Raw genomic sequence first — 19,981 nt, forward strand, 5'->3', positions numbered from 1 at the left:
TTATAGCTGTCGAGGACATTGGGAAGGCTTTCCCTCATAGATCTGATTTCCCTAGACATTGGGAAGGTTTACGCTCTCTTGCTTTCCTCAGGATTCACCGCCAGGTACCCAAAAAAACAATGTTTACAACAACTAGTTCCTGTGATTTGGAGAAGTTATTATTAGTTTGTGGGTCACTAATTCAATAATTCTCTAACTGGTTGAGCCAGTAATATCTATATTAATTAATTAATTAATTAATTATATGAATCCTCAGTTTTAATACAGGTGGCAACGAGGGCAGAGGCAAAGGCGCGGGTCCGAGCCGGCGCGGGCTTGCGCTGGGCCCAGTGCGGGAGGCCTAGCCGGGGGAGAGAGGAGGAGCGTTTTTTTTCCCCTCTCTCTTCATTTTTTTTCTCTCTTCATTTTTTTTTTCTTTCTCTCTTCAATTTTTTTCCTCTCTCTTCAATTTTTTTATCCCTCTCTCTTCAAATAATTTTTTTCCCTCTCTCTTCAATTTCTCTCTTCAACTTCTTTTCCCTGTCTCTTCAATTTTTTTCCCCCCTCTCTTCAATTTTTTTCCTCTCTTATCAATTTTTTTCTCCATCTCTCTTCAATTTTTCCCCCTCTCTTCAATTTTTTTCCCTCTCTTCAATTTTTTCCTTCTCTCTTCATTTTTTTCTCTCTTTATATATGGAGAAAAAGATTTATCAATTTTTTAAGTCCAATTTAGTTTTTTTATTTATTATTATAAAAATTTAAAATATATAAATAATTTTAAAATAGTTTAGACTGTTTGTAAAATATAAATTTTAATTTTATACTGTTGAGTATTTAGATATGGATTGTACAGTAAAAAATAAAAAAAATTGATGGCATTTCAGTTAATTTTATATTTTATAAAATTTAGTTGCAAGAATCACATAAAATATACTACCTAAATCTATAGAGCTAAACGATGCATTCAAATTCTTAAAGTCAAAGTACCATCGACTGACTCAAATCTAATACATCGAAAAGCGATGCACTCAAATTTTTAAAGTCAAAATACCATCCACCGACTCAAATCTAATATATCGAAAAATTGGATGATCAAAATAAAATTTTGAAAGATTGGACTTTAAAAAAATTATAGAATCATTTCAACCAAGGACGTGACAACTTGCTTTGTCAAAAACATTTAAAATTAAATATTTAAAATTTAAAATTGAGTGGGTTTAAGGTATATCCTAAATTTTGCTATGATATGTTTTGATATTTTTATCCCACTTATATTATACTGTTATGATTTTTGGAGGGACATATTAATGATTGCAAAATTAAAAATATAAACAGTTGAAAATATTATGTTGTTATGGTTTATCCCTAAATCTGTAGAGCTATTATTCTTCTATTTTTATTGCAGCAATAGTTACTTATTTTTCAGTTGCTTTTTTTTGTGTATAATTTTTTGTTGGAACAAATACCGCACAGAAAATCTGATTGTGATTAAAATCTAACTAATTTTATGATAAAATAAATAAATCAAACTTACAAATAGACGCAAATATTCCAATAAAGATTTGATCTTATCCGGAAGCGTGCGAAGCACTGCCCTAAGACGTATTCCCGTCCTTACGTGCGGGATTAACTGGAAATAACACCTCAAGGTACGACCGAAATTCCTCCTCCTGCGAGCACAATCGTGAAAGAGGTTGACGAAGACTCTTTCAACACCCAGTAGATAAGGAGAAGATTCAAAAATAAATGATCAAAGATTGAATCGATAGGGATTAACCAATAATCAAATATCTTTTCTACCTGCCCTATCTAGAGCAAGGAGAAAAAGAAATGGCATAAAAGGAAAGAGAATTTCACGCTCTTTCTCGTTACGAGAAAGAAGCGGAACCCGCGCAACGGAACGAGATTCCGTTTGGCGAAAGAAACGGAACGGAAAAAATATCTCGTTGGTTTCTTTCTCACTAAGAAAGAAAATAAAATAAATAAATAAATATAATAAATAATAAATAATAAATAATAAATATCAATAAATATTAAATGAATAATTCAAAATTCAAATAGAATAAAATTCAAACTGTAAAATTTTGAGTTTTTCACCAACAATTTTTTGGCTCTTTTTGTTATTTTTTATTTTATTTATGTATTTATTTCTGCAGAATCATCCCGCCGCACATTTGCGGGTCCTTCACTAGTCAGCATAATATCATAAGTAATTATTTGTTATTATTTTAAAAATAAAAGATTATGTAATTCTATTTGGTCTTACAAATAGAAAATACTAGAAAACCTGTGACAGCTATCTGAAAACGCCCAAGGGACACCAAAGCGCAAAGGGTTGTCAGAGCCTAGGCGGAAGGCGCAAGGTATAGGGGCACGCGCCCGAGCAAGGTGAGGTGCATATTTCCATAAAATTTTAAAATAAACAAGAAATTCTAACAATTGTTAAATGGCACTAAAGGCTCTTAAATCATATTATCACAATAAACATTTCGTAAGTAACCAAATAATCATGTTTCAGGAGAAAGAAAAATGAAGAGAAGAAAAGAAACCAGCATTAAAAGACAAATTGAAAAACAAAGTAAACCCCATTTTATTATACTCCCCATGATATGCAAGAGAGAGAAAGAGAGAGAGAGAGAGAGAGAGAGAGAGATGAAGACCTCTGTGGAGGAAGATGGCCGCAGGGGAGGGGCAGAGCTTCGGAGCGAGGAGCGGAGATGCGAACCAGCAGACGGGCGGAACGAGCGTAGGAGCGGAGCTACGGAAGAGCCGAGGAGCGCAGGCGACGACGGAGGGAGGAAACGGAGGCGAACGGGAGAGAGAGGGAGAGGGAGAGGGAGAAAGGGCGATCGTGGTTTAGGGTTCTCAACGGACTTTTTATTCAATTAACAATTCATAATTAACAAAAAAAAACCCTGTAAAAAATTATTTGAATAAGTAATTCTATTCTGTCCAACTTAGTAGTACGATAAAAATAATAGGGTTGCATGTAGCCCTCCGTAAGCATATCGAATAGCGGGTATATTTTAAAAAATTTAATTATTTTTATTTTATATACTTGTAAAAATTTTAATATTTTTAAATATATTCCTGTTGTTAGGACTATTAAAAAAAATATAGTTAATCGTGAGTAAAATACTTAACCTTAATTAGTGGATGAGTTAAATTAATTTTTTTACCCTTTATATTATTGGATGAAATATTTTTTAAGATAATATTTCTATATAATTTTAACAATTGAGACCTTAGAGAGATATATTTGTAAGGGCGAAAATGTCATTTTATTTATCTGCTATTAAAAAATAAATGATGCTCTAACAGGAATAAACCAAGGGGCAAATATGAATATTACTGGACTTTTGTAGGGATAAAAATAAAAAAGTTGAATTTTGCAGAAATATATTTGTTATTCTATATATTTATAGGGAGCTATATGTAATTAACCCAAAAAATTAATTGGAAGACGGCCAATCGTTTAGCGTCTTTAATATAAGACAGTGAATCATTTACTATCTTTCCATTAATAAGAAAAATAGTCGGCGATTTATCGTTTCTTTCTATTTTATATATATAATCCTAACAAAACAGTGAATGATTCACCACTTTCTAAAGGCACTAAACGATTTATTGTATTCCTCATTTTTGTCCAATATGGCATTGAATTGACATAAAACAGTTAGTTGGCCAAATAAAATTTTAAAACGATCATTTAGCAAATTAGAAATTTTTATTTGGTTATTGTAAAAAAAGTGTAACATACTGGATCTTATCAAGTGGGCAAGGTCACAGTAGAAATGGTTGGCCAATACGTCCATAGAATGTTGGACTGAGTTGGAGTCCTTTTGACATGAAATTGACGAAAAATGGTCTAGGGATCTAATTCTTATGAAAACTAAATTTTCAAGGTGATTCAAACGCCTAAAAGGTGATTAGGTGCCCAAAACCGATGAGCAAGCATTGATGTTAATTCAGAGCCTAGAATCGAATGCTCGAAAGTACTGTAGCAACTCAGATCTATGTTGGTATTGATTTGACTATAGCAATGACATGTGCATAGTGGCTCACGAGAGATTCGGATATAGGATCCAATGCCCAAATGTGACCAGGCAGGCTTCTGTCCTGGTGCCCGAATGTAAGAAAAGGCGCATCTCCATGGATTTGAATGCCTGAAGGATTAGTTCTGGGCACCTTAAAAGTCACTTTTGGGCAGAGATAAGTTATTTCTGATTTCTAAGGGCTTCTATGATTTTTTTCACTGCCTATATATAGCCCAAAGATGAGTTCCTTTTACTCATTTCTCTCACTCCTTCCACCTTAGACCTTCCCTAACGCATATTCTTTTTTCTCTTCCCTTGAACAGTGAGCTCCATTAGAGAAGCTTGGATTAGAGTCTCCTCTACGATGGTGCTATGAAGGATCGTGGACTCTTGCGTCTAAGAAATAAGAGGACCTGAAGAACATCATAGTGACCTACTGTCACGCCCCGGGGTCGATTTTGAAAGCCTTTTATTAATGAATACCAATTTTGAAATCAGAGTTGCGGAAAACGTACCCAAAAGCTAACTTCTTGCTCGAATCACCTGGGGAAATGGGAGGTAAGAAACCACAATCAAGGTTTTTCAGTAAGTACAACAGAGCCACGAAGACAAGCCGTAATTACCGGAAACCAAAGGAGATAGGTAAACAAGATGTATATGCTGTGATACTGAAAAGAAGTACAGTAGCTATAACAGATATGATAAGAAGCAATAAATAAAATTGCTACTGTAGAAAACAATGCAAGTATGCCTCAAGGTAATCAATCTAAAAACTGTACCCAATCTGATGCATGCTATATTGGTCCGCAGACCTCAAGCGCTGCCTATCACTAATCTGCACCGACCTGATTCATCATCCCACTGGACGATCCATCTGGATAAGTACACCTCCGGTTGGTGGCCAAACCGATCCGGTGTCATGAATACCCCCAAGTGTTGTGACTAAGTCATGCTGGTATGCTCAAAACAAAAACCGGCTGAAGCCAGCGGCTAGGCCGAAGCCAGATACAAAGGCGTACAATGCCGAACCATGATAGATACTAGGACGTACAACGTCGAACCACGATCAACCAGATCGAAACACACGACAGAGGAGTCGATGTGTTGCCTGGACCCAAGGTCCACATAAATACAATATCTATATGCAAGCCTGCTCTACATGTCTATCAATAACTAACAACATGCAACCAATAAGGTAAGATAAACGAACAATAAACAAACAACTGACATGTAGAGACTATGATACCGATATGAAAGAATAGAGGAAGGTGAAATGATCTCACTGACTACCAGCTGTAAGCACCCACCTGTCACTGTCACGTCAAAAACACGGATAGGCAACGAGTCAACCGGACCTACGAAGATCCACCGGGTTAGTATCCAACCTACTAACCCAAAGTACACAACTCACAAACCCCACATAAATCCCCGTAATCGGTTTTCCAAAACCGATCACCGTAACTCGCCGGAAGTCCCGAAAAACACACCGGGACGCCGTCGGGACCGACTAAGTATCCCGAAACTCACCGACTCGTGTCATGAGTTACTCGCTGCCACAAAACACCCCGATTTGGATGTCTTGGCAGCAAACACAAGATTACACAACTCAACAATTATCGCCGGATAATTATTCGGATCCGGGTTCCCAGAAGTGTTTATTTTGACACCGGAATCCACCGTCGCTCACATGTCATCTCCGAACTCACTATATGATGATGGTGACCAGCCGACAAAGCTTAGCGACAACTCACAGGGCGACCAAACAACGTCGGAAGAAATTCGAACCGAAACCGCGTTCTTTCGGCGAATTTCGTTGAAAAACGCACCGAAATCGACTTTCGATTTCCGTGAAGGCTAACGGACCTTGGACAATCAGTTCAGAGGTCACCACATACACAAATGCACTGCCCACAGTAGCCACAAAGTGCACAATTGCATACAAGTCCCTATATTTACATAAAATCCATTATTTTATGTAATTCGGGTGATTTGGTGGCTCGTTCTCACAAACCGAGGACTTCCAAGGTCCGTCGAGACAGGTATTGATAGGTCTCAACGTGCCGGAGGCCGTGCTCATGATCCGAAGCACAACGACACACTGTGGGAGGCGCGGGAGCAACCTGAAAATTCTGCGAACAGCGCGCAGTTGGAGAAAATCGCACTAAACAGGACTAACCGAAATCTGTTGATCCAAAATAAGATGAGTACTGTGATCGGCACTGAGTAACGATCACCATGCTCACCTCCAGAGGCATCAGGACAGCCTCGGTACAAAATCTAAATTTAAAATTGAAATTAAATTTAGATTGGAAATTCAAATCCAAAATCAAACTTTAAATTAAGATCTAAATTTAAATTTGAATCCAAAATTAAATTTAAATTTGTAATTTAACAAATTTAAATTTGATATTCAAACGATAAGAAAACAAAAATTGAAATTTGAATTCAAACTCTGGCTTTGAAATTTGAATTTTAGTTCAAAATATAATTGAACCTTGAAATTTTAATTGAAAATATGAATTTAAATTTAATTTTCTTTTAGAAACAGATACACAGATGCCAATGAACCGCTAATAGAGCCCATAGCATTATAAACATATGAATTGGTAACCGAAAAGGGTTCGGAGCGCTCTCCGTATTCCACGTCCTGCTGTGCCGCACCATCGGACGCTACCTATCCTACCTCCCATTCCTCTGTCCATACCGTACATGTAGTATACTGAACTTTAGCAAATTGTGAAGTTCGAGTGTGGGGATGATACTTGGAACCGTCCTACAGCTTTTAAAGGGTTTTAGAAAGGTTTTTGGCAAGTTAGAGAAGTGGATGAATGGCCGGAAGCGCAAAAGCGCATTGCAAAAGGCTAAATACTGCATTTCTGTGTTGAAGTACCGGTACCAACACGTCGTGGTACCGGTACCAGTAGCAGCAGCTGCGTGGCAGCAGACCTATTTTGGTCTTTTCACTTCCTAAGCTTATCCCTAATACCCCTACACGACCCCTACAGCTATTCTATGGTTGTTGGAGTTCTGAGAAATAGGTTGGGATGCCTCTCTTTCTCTCTCTAGGGTTTTTCCCTCTCTACAAAGAAATCAATGGTTTAAGCTTGATTTCTTCTCCTTGCTTGATGTTAGCTGATTGGGAGTGCTTTGGAGCTGTTGTTGAAGGAAGAAGAAGGAGTTTTGAGGAGTATCTCGTAGCCTTGAGCACAGCTGTAGCTGGGTTGCTGCTTTGGAGAGGTAAACTATTTAATTACTCACTAATTTGGGGCATGGTAATGGATTTAAGTAGTATTTGGGTTCTTTTGTTGCTAGCTGAAGTAAAGAAGGCTCTAGCCACTGTAGAATCAGAGGTTGGTGTTAGTTTTCAGCTTCAATCTAGGTGAGAAGTTGAGCTGAAGCTTTGAGAATGTGAGTAATCAATTATTGGCCTAATGTTGACACTATCACGCCCCAATCCCCGCCAATTTGGTCGGGTTCGGGTCACGTCAACAGACGCCGAACGGACAGAGCCTCCCCTGTCCGCCCAAGGCTCTAACAACATGTATAAATAGGCAATCAACAAGAGAATTGCATATATAATACAAGGCTTGCACGAGGGCAAGCAACAACGGAAGCGAAAGCTCTAAGCTAAATATACATCACACATGATATTTGATTTCCTTTAAACCAAATTCAAGTAAATAAAACTATTACATTCCATTCAACCATCATATCTTTTTACATTTAGTCATCCACCAAATACATGATTGTTTTCACTTTACATACCTAAATCAACAAAATAAAGTTGATACATGTATAACAAAAGGGAATGACTACAAAATGCATAAAGTCCCCGGTGGCCGCTACCTACGGCGCCAAACCCTTGCCTCGGTCCTCCGCCGCCCCGCTCGTGCTAGGACCTGTAGGGTTAGTGGTGTGAGAACTACAACGAAGTTCCCAGTGGGCTCGGCATCCGACCTCGCCGACTTACCCACTAGGTCCATCCAGGCATAAGTATTTCAAAGGAGGAAAAGTAACCACTACTAATGCAACTAATACTATGCCTGCAAGAAAGAAGTCAGTAGATATATAATTTCAATGCGATAATGGAAATGCATGCATGCTCCAATCATAATCAAACTTTGGCTCTTACCCAATCTTACCGGTTAACTCTGTTAACCCCAATAACTCACAACCCAAAATCCCTTAATAACGGGGGACTCGAACCTCCCTAGGGACCGTCAACTGGTGGGACTTTACCACGCCCAGTGGTGACCAACTCCGGAGCGCACCGCTCGAGGGGGAGCGACCTCCCTCAAGCCAAGACGAAATGTGAGTATCGATCTAATCCTCAACTTGAGGACTCATAGCCACTAGTCACAATGCCAATGTCACGATAGGTCTCTACCTATTCATTCTTGCCACTCTCAAGGCTTTACCTTTGACGATGTCAAAATGGGTTAAACTATATTCACGGTTCATCTCTCAATGCAAATCTTGTTTCTATGTCAATGTCACCCTTGTTTTCTAATATCCAAGTCCATTCTCACATTCACACAACTTGAGGGTCCAATCACACATGTCCATTTTGGTTCTATCATTCTCTATGTTCAACTACGTTAGAAGCATATAAATGAAGTCAAACCAAGTTCCACATGTAGCTACCCTACTATGCATGAATGGGTATATATATATATATATAACATATATGCTCAAGAATAGAGAAAACAGACATAGAAGGGAATCCAACGATTCCGGCGTGCACCCCCCACCTCTATTGGTTGTGTGGGTGTAGATTACGGAAGTTCCCGCACTTTACGAAAACCGATTCCGCACCCTATAATCAAAATAGTGTCATATTAGGCCTTTTTGTACATGAACTTTGTTCTAACATTTTCGTAATGTTAAACGGAGTTATCCAACGTGTTTAGGGTACCCCCAATTAGGTTTCTACCGGGTCAATTTGTCCCCGAAAAATCCTAGGGCAAAAACCCCAAATCCAAGCCCTAATGTTGTCATTTAGGGTTTTCCCATGAATCGATCCCAATCCTAAGCAAACGATAGCTTAGAATCATCTACGAAGCACTCTAGTAAGGTTTCTAGACCTTTGGTACCAACCCTAGGGCTCCAAACACCACTTCCAAGGATTCACCATGAGAGCACCTTGAGCTCTCATGGGTACTATGGTATTCATGGCTCAAAAGAGCCCCTAAAGCCTCGAAGGAGCACAAAGCTCCAAATCCCTAAGCCAAAATCCAAACCCTAGAGGAAAAACTTACAAAACTTACCTCTAGTCCAAGCTCCACCAAGAATCTTTTTGTTGGAGAGCTCCTAGAACCTCCAAAGCACCAAATCCACCTTCTTCCCCAAGTTCTTCTTCTTCTTCTCCAAGCCCTAGAGGGATTCTAGAGAGAGAAAGTGAGGAAATAAGAGAGGAAGAGGAGAATGGCTGTGGGAGAGAGGGGTTGGGCCATATATAGTGTTGTAACAATTGCACTTAAGCCCTCCACTTGTTTCCTCTTGAACTCCCCAGACTGGGCATTTTTCGCCTTCGGGGACCGGTCTCCCCGACCAGGGACCGGTTCTCGAACGGGGGTTTTCCAGGACTTAGCCAAATTTTCGAGTTTTTCTGTTGTTGCGCAGCGAGGGACCGGTCTACCCGTCAGGGACCGGTCTCCCGAGGACCGGTCTCACCACCAGGGACCGGATGCCTCAGAATTTTATGGGAGGCTACGCGCACGGGAACCGGTCTCTCCTTCAGGGACCGGTCCCCGAGAGCTCAAAATCTGGGACTTAGCCAGATTTCCAAATTGGCTCTCCGGGTCCCTTTTTTGCTCCGTTTATGAACTCCAATACACTTTGGGTCCACTTTAACTCGTTCAATTTCGCGTTCCGCTCGTTTTGACGGAACTCGATACGATTTACGAGGGATGTGGTACGTTACAGACACTATATTAGAAATAATGATGAATAGTGAGGCTGATTTTAGTATATGTTCTCTGCAGCTTGAAAACTTATTTTGAGCTGAGTGTAGAAACCCCTGGGAGCTGGTTTGGATATACTGTAACTTGTAAGCAGTGAAATTCCAGGTTGGGAATCTACACAAGTAAAATTCCAGCCTATACTATGTAGTTGTATAGGTGTACTAATGCTGTTTTTGGTGATTGTCTACAGCAGGGTTGCAGCTAGTGTGAGACCTTTTGGCTGAGATTTTGAGGCTTACTAAGAGTTAGATTGGATGTATTCTAACCTTAAGTAAAGAAGATTCAGCCTGGGTTCAATCTTAAATGGGAGTGTTGCCTAACTAGGTGAATATGTGAGGTTTGTGCTTACTTTGGCATAGAGATGTGAAATAAGCTCCTAGCTGACTTCGATTTGCTTGCTAGGGTACTTTGAGTTCGGTGATATCCTCATTTTCGGAGTTGACAAAAATCGTTGACTAGTAGGTGGGTTTGTCCTCACCAAAACAAGTGGATCTCCCGTATGTTATATATGATACTATAGAATTGCTAATTATGTGCAATTGGAATAATATGTTACTGAGTGAAGGGTATTTGGTGCAACGAACACACTTGTAGTATATGATTAAAGGAAATCTCTATAAAGTAGAGAGAATCATGAGTAAATGTCTTTGTACCGTGCATATAGTTAATGTTTAGTTTAAATGCATTGACAACTAGTTAAACTTGATATTCATAAGCTAGTGACTTTATCAGGCTTTTATGAAATAGAGAACAAGGACATTCGATTGCCACCTGATAAATAGTACACTTGTATTGACAAGCTCTCAATGGCATATGTAAAGTAGCATTACTTTCCTAGGTTGTTAATGTAAAGAAGTGAATTCTCGAAATCCGAGAGTTGGACTTCGTTCAGAATCAACTAATTGTAGAGTGGATGTGCTTCGGAAAAGCCGAAGAGGTTAAAAATGCGAAAAGTGCATTCCAACGGACCTCGGAGAGCAAGATTGTGAAAATCTACAACTTTGCAGATTTTGCTCTCGGGTACTGGTCCCTGGTGGGAAGGACCGGTTCCCGTAAGCTTGGTTACGGCAGAAAAATCTCTGCGCACGATATTTGCTCTCGGGGACCGGTCTCTGGTGGACAGACCGGTCTCCCGAGGACCAGTCCCTGGTGGACAGACCGGTCCCCGTGCGCGTAAAAATTGGCAGATAGCTTCTACCCGCGAGAGGTGCTCACGGGGACCGGTCTCTCCAGGGACAGACCGGTCCCCGTAGCCCGAAAATGCCCAGTTTGGGCTAGCCAAGAGAGGCAAAGTGGAGGGGTTTATTAGCAATTATTACATGAATTGGGGGGGTATAGAGGGGAATGAGCTCTCTCTCTCCTTCATTTCTCTCCCAAAATATAACCCTAGCTCTCTCTCTCTCTCTAAACTCTCTTTCTCTCTCTCTAGAAGGTGAAGAAGGAGGAGGATTTGGTGAAGGAGCAAGCTAGGAGAAGGATCCTTGGCATCTTCTTCTTCCTCTCCACCATTGGAGCTTGCTATAGAAGTAAGCTCATGAGAGCTTTCATGGTAGAACCATTTTGATAGGTTTTTATCTTCTAGAATTGGTTCCATTGGATCTTTTTGATGCCAAATTGAAGCTTTATACTTGAATCTTGAAGCTAGAAGGGGATTCTTGCTTTGGTTGGAACCTAGAGCTCTAAATTGGGGTTTTTGAAAATAGAAGGTTTTTATCTAAATTGATCATGTGTTAACCTAATTGCTAGGTGTCTAAACGCGTGGGAAGCGACGGATTGAGCATTCGTCGAGCGGGTGCGAAGATATAGCCGAAACAAGTGTTCGGGGCTTCGTGTTGACCCGAAGAGTAAAAGCGGCGACCAAGGATCACGAAATCGAGTACCTAGCATCGCGACACTATCCAAGAGGTGGGGGGTGTCCATCCCGAAGCAACTAGGCTTCTCCCTATATCTAAGTATCTCTACGTTGATTACACTCCATAAATAGCATCATGCATGGTAGGGTGTTTAGATGTTACTTTACTACTCTTGCATGTTTCTTTTTAATGCGGCATAGTAGGCTTGGCATGTGCACTTAAGAATGCATGAGAATGAGCTTTGTGACATAGAACCCTATAGAGATAAGTTAAACAATAACTTGATTTTGCATGGATAAGTATAATGATATATGACTAGAATAGTCGAGACATTGCAGTATAATGAGTAGCATGTATACTTAGTAAACAACTTGACGAGTGACATTAGAATTTAGTGTTAAAGAACACTTGTGGCATGATAGTGGTGTCTTGCTAGGTGATCACCTCGCTTTTAGTACTGTACTTAAACTGTACTTACTTTTCTTTTAGTACATCATGAACCTAGTGGTGTAATTTGCCGAGGCTGGCGGCTTACCCACTAGGAACTATTATTTAATAGTTTTCACGCCCTCTTTGTTGTTGTTTTTACAGACCATCCACTGCGGGAGAGGCTAGGGATCGCGGCAAGGGAGTTGCGTCTAGCTAGACATAGCGTGGAGTCTTGCTAGGTGATCACCTCGCTTCTCCGATGTTGGTGACGAGGATGATGTATACCGTTGTATAGAGAGACTACCCCTTGTATATAGGGCTATCCTGTGATTTTGGGATTGTATCTATAGGACTAGAGTGTTGTACTTTACAGTTTTATGTTTTACTTCCTGTTGAGCTTAGTAGTGCCACATCCATCACTTTCCTGCTGATAGTACTTTTAATATATCTTATACATACTATGCTCTGATACCATGTTGGACTCTTTGATTAATTGCTACTTTTCTAACATGGTTTAGTAGACGCCTTATATACTGCAGGTGTATGGCGGGTCTGTGCATGTATCGGGTATGCTTCTGCTGGTACCCGGGCGTGATAGTACACATCCCCTTCCTTCACCCACACTGCCATCCCATCGTACTCCCTATACCTCCCCTCAATTCTACATCCCAACTACTCCCTCTTCTCCATCATCCCTATTCCCTTCTTCCAGACACTCCCTTCCCTCCCTCTCTCATTCTATCCATTTTGCGATGCCTGTGCATGTATGGGGCTGTGCAGCTTGGTGTGGTGGGCGTTGATTCGCTCGTGATGCCACCTTCTCTGGTCCCGTGTAGATCCGCCGCCATCGCCACCGTGGGAGTGCAAAACCCATCGATCGTCCTGCGGGTTTCTTTTGGGATCTCTCTCTTTCTCTCTCTCTCTCTTTCTAACTGTGGTTTTGATGCCTCTAGATAATTATAAATTCAAATTCATATTTTCAATTCAAATCTTAAATTTAATATAGTGTTCCGGATGTTTGGATAGGATTGGCTACAGTATTAGTGATTGGTCGACACATCTGGAGAGTGTCGAACTAAGTCGGAGTCAAATCTGCATGAAATGGATGCAGAAATGGACTCGGTGCACTCAAATAAGCAAAACTAAAGTTTTGCCAGATTCGGGCGCCCAGAACAGGGTTTGGGTAGTCCAGAACTTGAGTGCTGGTCTGAGCAAAACTGGAATCCAATTCGGATCCTGGTTTCGGGCACCCAGATGTAGGTTCGAAAGTTTACTTTAGAAGTATCGTTCTCGTTGACACGTGTCTGGTGGTAGGTGTGTTCTACCGGACCACGTTAGGGGCACAACAAACTGCAGGCGGAGGAACTGAAGAGGAGTAATTGTGTAGACTGGAGGTTTCGGACACCGAGAACATGGTTTTGGGCTCCCGAAACTGGCCGTTTCTGCAGGGGCAGCAGGTTAGCAGTTTTTGTTCCTTGGGCCTATTTCACCCTTTCTTCTCCCAATAAATAGCTCGTAATTGACCCCTGAGAAGCTTTTTCACCTCTCTTTCACATGAAAGCTCGAAATTGCATTGTAACCCTCCATTTTCCTCAAATTTCTCCAATTGGCCCACTTTCCACCTTGAGGTAGGGGTGGAACTGGGCCGGGTTTGGGTCGGGTAATACTATGCCCAAGCCCGACCCAAAAGAAAATGTTGGGCTTCGGGTCAGGCTGTTACCCATTTTTTTTTGAAAATTAAGGCCCGGCCCAAGCCCAAGCCCAATGCCCAATACCCATCGGGCTTTGTAGAGGCCCATTTTATGCATTTATCATATAATACATAAATACTTTTATTTGTATAAAATTAAAATAAAATGCCTATTTTTAGTTTGATCACATCAAAGAAATTAATATCTAATATCAAATATATCCTAATATGGAACTAAATATTTTGTTAATATATAATAAATCCTCATATATATAAGTATATATTAATATCATTAATAACAATATATACTATATATGATATACTATATTATTTATTTCTTTTATAGATAAATAATATATATATATAATTAAATATTTTATTTTGATAATTAATATATCGGGCTTTTGGGTCGGGCTCGAGTCGGGCTTGGACATGCCCAAATAGGCCCAAATTTTATTCGGGTCTAAATTTTTAAGCCCGGCCCGAACCTAAAGTTATATTTTTAATACCCAAAGCCCGGCCCAAACATGGCCCATCGGGCCGGGCCTTGTTTAGGCCCGGGCCCAGTTCCACCCCTACCTTGAGGATTGCTGTTCCAGCAGAATTCCAGCAGCGACCTTCGGCGTATTGGCTCGTGTGCGACGTAGGGAGCTCTGTTTGCCACGAAACTTGGTTTGGTAGATTCTGGACTTCAAGAGAAATTCGTGGAGCCTATTTTGACAGAATTTGGTTGAGGTTAGCTTGGTCAATTTGGCTTTTTACTGTGCTGTTGGTGTTTTTTGACTGAATCTGTGAATTTGTAGGTTTTCTTGGTGCAATCTTTGGAGGAAGCTGGGTTTTGGACCAGAGGGTGATACTCCATCACAGTTCACAGGATTTGGGACCCCTTCTCACCTGATTTGAAGATTGGAAGGTGAAGTTGACGTTGTGATTAAGGTGAATTTAAGCTTAAATGCTGAATTTGTGTGTAGTAATGGGATTTTTGGTGTTTTTAATGTTTAGATCCTTCGAGTAGCATAGTTGCTGGTTGTGGGTGATTTCAGCTGAGGCTCCCAGCAACTACGTGACCTCCTTGCTGCCGTGGGATTGCGCTAGAGGTGGGTTGAATGTTAAGCTACCAGAATTACCGGATTTTCTTCTAAGTTGTAGTGTCGGCATGTATGTTGATTATTGTATATTATGTTAGTTAGCTCAAATTAGTGGATTTGCATGTTTAATGGAATCTGATTTTGGAACTTAAATGTTAGTTAAATATACATGTTGGACTTGGAATTGACTTAGGAGAAAACCGGCGATTCTACACTGTCATATGTTAAAACTATCAGATTTAGCTCTAGGAGCCGTAGTTTGTTTATATCGCCGCAGTTTGTAGGCAGTGGATATCCAGGATAGTGCAGAATGTTTTTATGCTCATGTTGAGATGTCGAGCTTTTTTTTACAGCAGTGTTTGAGTTATTCCGGACTGTCGGGTGCCGTCGGGGTTGACGGTGGACCCAGATTACTGTTTTTGCATCAGATTGTGCCGAGGGCACGTGAGTTGGATTGTTAGACCCTGTTTACTTGACTATAGCCTGTGAGAGCCTGATTGAGCTCGACAGAGACACGCTTGCATACTCAGTTGGGTAGCGCCCATGAGTGCCACTCCGGAGTCGGGCTTAGTGCTTTTGCGTTGATGTCGGTTTGTCCTGGTTAGACTTGCTCTCCGCTGATGACCTAGCATGGTGGCAGTTAGTGTAGATTTGACAGGCGGGATGGGTTATTCACAGTCCCTAGGTGAGATTGGGTCAGAGTTTGCATTATTCTATAAATAGTTAGTATTGAAGCATGATAGTATACTGACATATAGCTGTAGATTGTTTCTAGTTATTTACTATCATTGAGCATTCATTTTGTAGACTTAGTGGGTGAGCCATTGAGGTCGGTAGTGGTACACACTATGGACTACTTCTTTTTGCAGTAGTTCTCACACTCAGTTGGTGACTTTTGCAGAGCCTACTGTTGCGGCTGCTGCTACTGCTACTGCTGAGACTGACCGTGGAAAGGGAGTCGCGAGTTAGATCTTTTCCCGGGTTGCTGCTGAGCTAGAGATTTACCCACTACAGGTAGTATCAGTTTTTGGAGTTCTTATACATACTGATCGATATTGTAGCTCGCTAGAGCGAGTGTTTTTGTTATACCTGGATACTATGTATGTATTGTGGACTCTTGTTATTATATATATTTTATTTAGCAGCTCTATACTACTGGTTGTAATTTTGTATGATTACAGGTACAGGTACAGCTTTCGCTTCGTATACAGAAAAAATTTCTATGTATACGGCGGGTCTGTTAGCGTGCCCAGGGAAACGTGTAATCCGGGGCGTGACATTTAATTTCAAATATGGATTTAAAATTGAATTCTAAATTCAAATTTAGTTGAAAATCAAATTTTAAATTAAATTTCAAGTTTTAAATTTAAATTTAAATTTTGAATATGTTTTTAAACTGAAAATTAGATTGTGAATTCAAATTTTACTTTGAATAAATATTTTGATTTTTAAATTTTCTTTTAAATTCAAATTATGAATCCAAATATCAATTTGAATTTACACTCAAATTTTGTTCAAAATAAATTTTAGTTTAAATTTAATTTTGATAGATTCTAATTGTCAAAATTAAAATTAAAAAAATTAAATTTAAATGTAAAATCAAATTCAAAATTTGAATTCTAACTCAACTTTCTAATTCAATTTTAAATCTTAATCAAAATTGTAGGTTGAAAATTTAAAGTTAAAATTTTAATTTTAGATTTTTAGTTTAAATTTAAAATTTAGCTAATGCTAATACAGTGCNACTAAAAAATAGAAAATACCTTCTTTTTTTTATAAAAAATAAAAAAAAAAGAAATATTAAAAAAACCAGTGTTAGAGAGGGAACGGGAGATAGCGTCGGTGGCGGTAGCGGCCTCAAAAGAGGGGGAAAGAGCAGCCATACGAAAAGCAGGGGCTCTTCGTGAAGGAAAAGTAGCAGCCGCCACCGCTACCTAACGCCTCCGCCATCTCCTCCTAGCCTCTTTTTTTTTGTTTTCAGTGACGTGCCGGAGTCGCTCTAGTCTCCGCTCCTCCCGCTCCCCACACGCCCGCTCCTACTACCACACTCCCCGTCTCCGCTCCGTGCAGTAAAGGCGGAGGCGAAGGCGGCGGAAGAAGCCTTTCCCTTTTTTTTTGCTCTGTTTTTTTCTACTCTCTCCTTTTGATTATTCCCGTAAAACCAGTCAAATGATTTTTAAACCTTGTTTAGACGTTTTCTTTTTTTTTCGCTAGGTCAAAACGTTTTCGGGTTTTGATCACCTAAAAAATACATTTTACCAGAAGAAAGAAAGAAAGAAAAAGAAGAAAAAAAAAACGTAAACTTAGGATTGGATAATATAAAACAAAATGTTAGTTCGAATTTTTTATTCAATTTAAATTGACGGTTACGTTACAGTAAACAGCGACTTCATAACAAAGGCGAGTTGTGATATAATCGTTATAAGAAGGAAGAAAATAATAAAATTACACTGTTAAAATAATGTTGCGCTATTTTAAAAAAATTTTGCACTATTTTAAATAAACGTTGCACTCTTTGAAATACAAATTACAGTCTTTGGAATCATATTTACACTCTTTAGGATAAAGTTACATTATTTAGGTAGAAATTGTACTCTTTAGGATGAAGTTGTACTATTTCTTTTTTCTTTTTCTTCCTCCACTTTACACTATTTTTTTACTTCCTCTTCTTCCTCCTTCTTTTTTGTCCTTCTCCTCCTTGAGTGTCCCGACTGTCGGCTTCGTGCCCACCCTCCTCAGACATCTCCGACTCGGCCGCTACGAATGTCGCCGGCAGCCTCGGCGGCGTCGACGAGCTGTTGAAGCCCGCGTCCGCAGTTTCGGGTGGATCCGCGACTGGGCCATCGTCGCAGAACGAGTGAATGAAGCGACGGGTTCCAATCAGATCATTCAAGATTCTACATCCAAGTTTGATGGAACTATTGTTTGTAGAAGGCAATTATTTCTTCTCCAAACAGCTAGAATGGAATTTTCATCCTAATTTGTTAAACACGCATAGTTCTCGCTGTTGATACTTTTTTAACTAAGTAGGCAATAAAGGTGGCTAATGCTGTAATAGCTGATGTTCTTTCAGGGGCATATTGAGACCTGCAACAAGTGACAAAAAAGTTGATATTTTAATAGAGGTACTTATGGCGAACTTAAATGCCTAGATGTAATGCTATTATCTTTTTATCATATGTAAATTTTAATTGATTTATTGCCTATTCAAGTGCTTAGAATACTCAGAGTAGCCTTCGCTGTTGCAATCTGGAAGCTCTAGATAGGGAAACTGCTCAATCACTGTTGCAATCCTTGTGTAATTTTGCTAGCGGAGGCGCGCGAGGTGGGTGACGATGGTCCAGTCACGGATCCACCCGAAGCTGCGGACGCGGGCTCCAATAGCTCGCCGATGCCGCCGAGGCTGGTGGTGACATTCGCAGCGGTCGAGTCGGAGACGTCGAGGGGGGTAGGCACGGCACCGACGGTGGGGACACTCAGGGAGGAGAAGAAGAAGAAAGAAGGAGAAAGAAGAGGAAGAAAAAAAATAGTGTAAATTGGAGGAAGAAGAAGAAAAAAGAAATAATACAACTTCATCCTAAAGAGTGTAACTTCTACCTAAATAGTGCAACTTCATTTTAAAGAGTGTGAATCTGACTCCAAATACTATAATTTATGTCTCAAAGAGTGCAACATTATTTAAAATAGTACAAAGTTAATTAAAATAGTGCAACTTTTTTTTAAAATAGTATAACACTATTTTAATAGTGTAATTTCATTATTTTCTTCCTTCTTATATGATTTTTGATTTTTTATGGAAGGAAAAAAATTACTTTTTATCTTTATTTTTTTCTTTATAATTTTTTTGGTCACGATCCCTCCCTTTCCCTCTATTGCAGCCAACCTTCGTCGGAGTTTTCTCCCCTCTCTTGCCGGTGTACTTTACGTCCCTGAGAAGCACTTCTTCTTCGTCGCCGGTGGCCGGTGTGCTTTTCGTCCTCGGGAAGTACTTCCTCTTCGTCATCGGTGACGGCGGTGGGCTGCGGAGGCAGTGGCCTGCGGATCGAAGAAAAAAAAAGTCGCGGTGCAACCTCAGGGAGGTCGAAGGCGAGGAGGGTGAGGGTAAGGGGTGCGCAGGCGAGAACGAGAGCGTAAGGGGCAGTCGCCTTCTTCGAAAAAGAAAAAAAAAACAAGAGAAAAAAAACGGAAAGAGAAAAAATAATATGGATATTTTGGTCAGTTTATTAAAGTTGGATCGAATATGAAAAATTAAAAAAATCGATCTAGAAAAAGAAAAATTAAAAAAATCGGTCTAGAAAAAAAAAAGAAGAAAGAAGGGCTTTTTTTGCAAATAGCCGCCTTACAATTTTTTTTTTTTAAATTGGCCCTGTCAAAAATTTATTTGCAAAAATGGCCCTGGTACCACCACGCAAGCGCCACATCAGCACGACGCTGGCGGGGCTGGGCCAGATGGTTAAGTTAAACACGGTGAACCATTCACCGTATTCAATACAAAGTTTTTGTATTGGACACGGTGAATGATTCACCGTGTCCAATACAAAATAGCTAAGATCGAAATATTTGTATTGGACACGATGAACCATTCACCGTGTCCAATAAAATAATTGGACCGGTGAATGATTCATCGTGTCTAATACAAATATCTCCAACTTAGTCATTGTTGGGGTATTTGTATTGGACACGGTGAACCATTCACCGTGTTCAATACAAGATTATTTGTATTGGACACGGTCATTTGACCGTGTCCAATACAAATAATCTTGTATTGAACACGGTGAATGGTTCACCGTGTCCAATACAAATACCCCAACAATGACTAAGTTGGAGATATTTGTATTAGACACGATGAATCATTCACCGGTCCAATTATTTTATTGGACACGGTGAATGGTTCATCGTGTCCAATACAAATATTTCGATCTTAGCTATTTTGTATTGGACA

General features: G+C 39.9%; 1 long non-coding RNA gene across 1 annotated transcript; it reads right to left on the bottom strand.

Moving 5' to 3' along the window:
- Window positions 1–6: 6 nt before the first annotated feature.
- LOC109706261 lies at window positions 7–2,853 on the bottom strand. Its single transcript, XR_002215134.1, has 3 exons — window positions 2,640–2,853; window positions 1,514–1,649; window positions 7–139 (listed from the first exon to the last, which is right to left on the bottom strand). It is a non-coding gene; the product is annotated as an uncharacterized LOC109706261 (long non-coding RNA).
- Between the last annotated feature and the right edge of the window lie 17,128 nt (window positions 2,854–19,981).

The sequence above is a fragment of the Ananas comosus genome, unplaced genomic scaffold (assembly GCF_001540865.1).
Source record: "Ananas comosus cultivar F153 unplaced genomic scaffold, ASM154086v1, whole genome shotgun sequence".
Lineage (NCBI taxonomy): Eukaryota > Viridiplantae > Streptophyta > Magnoliopsida > Poales > Bromeliaceae > Ananas > Ananas comosus.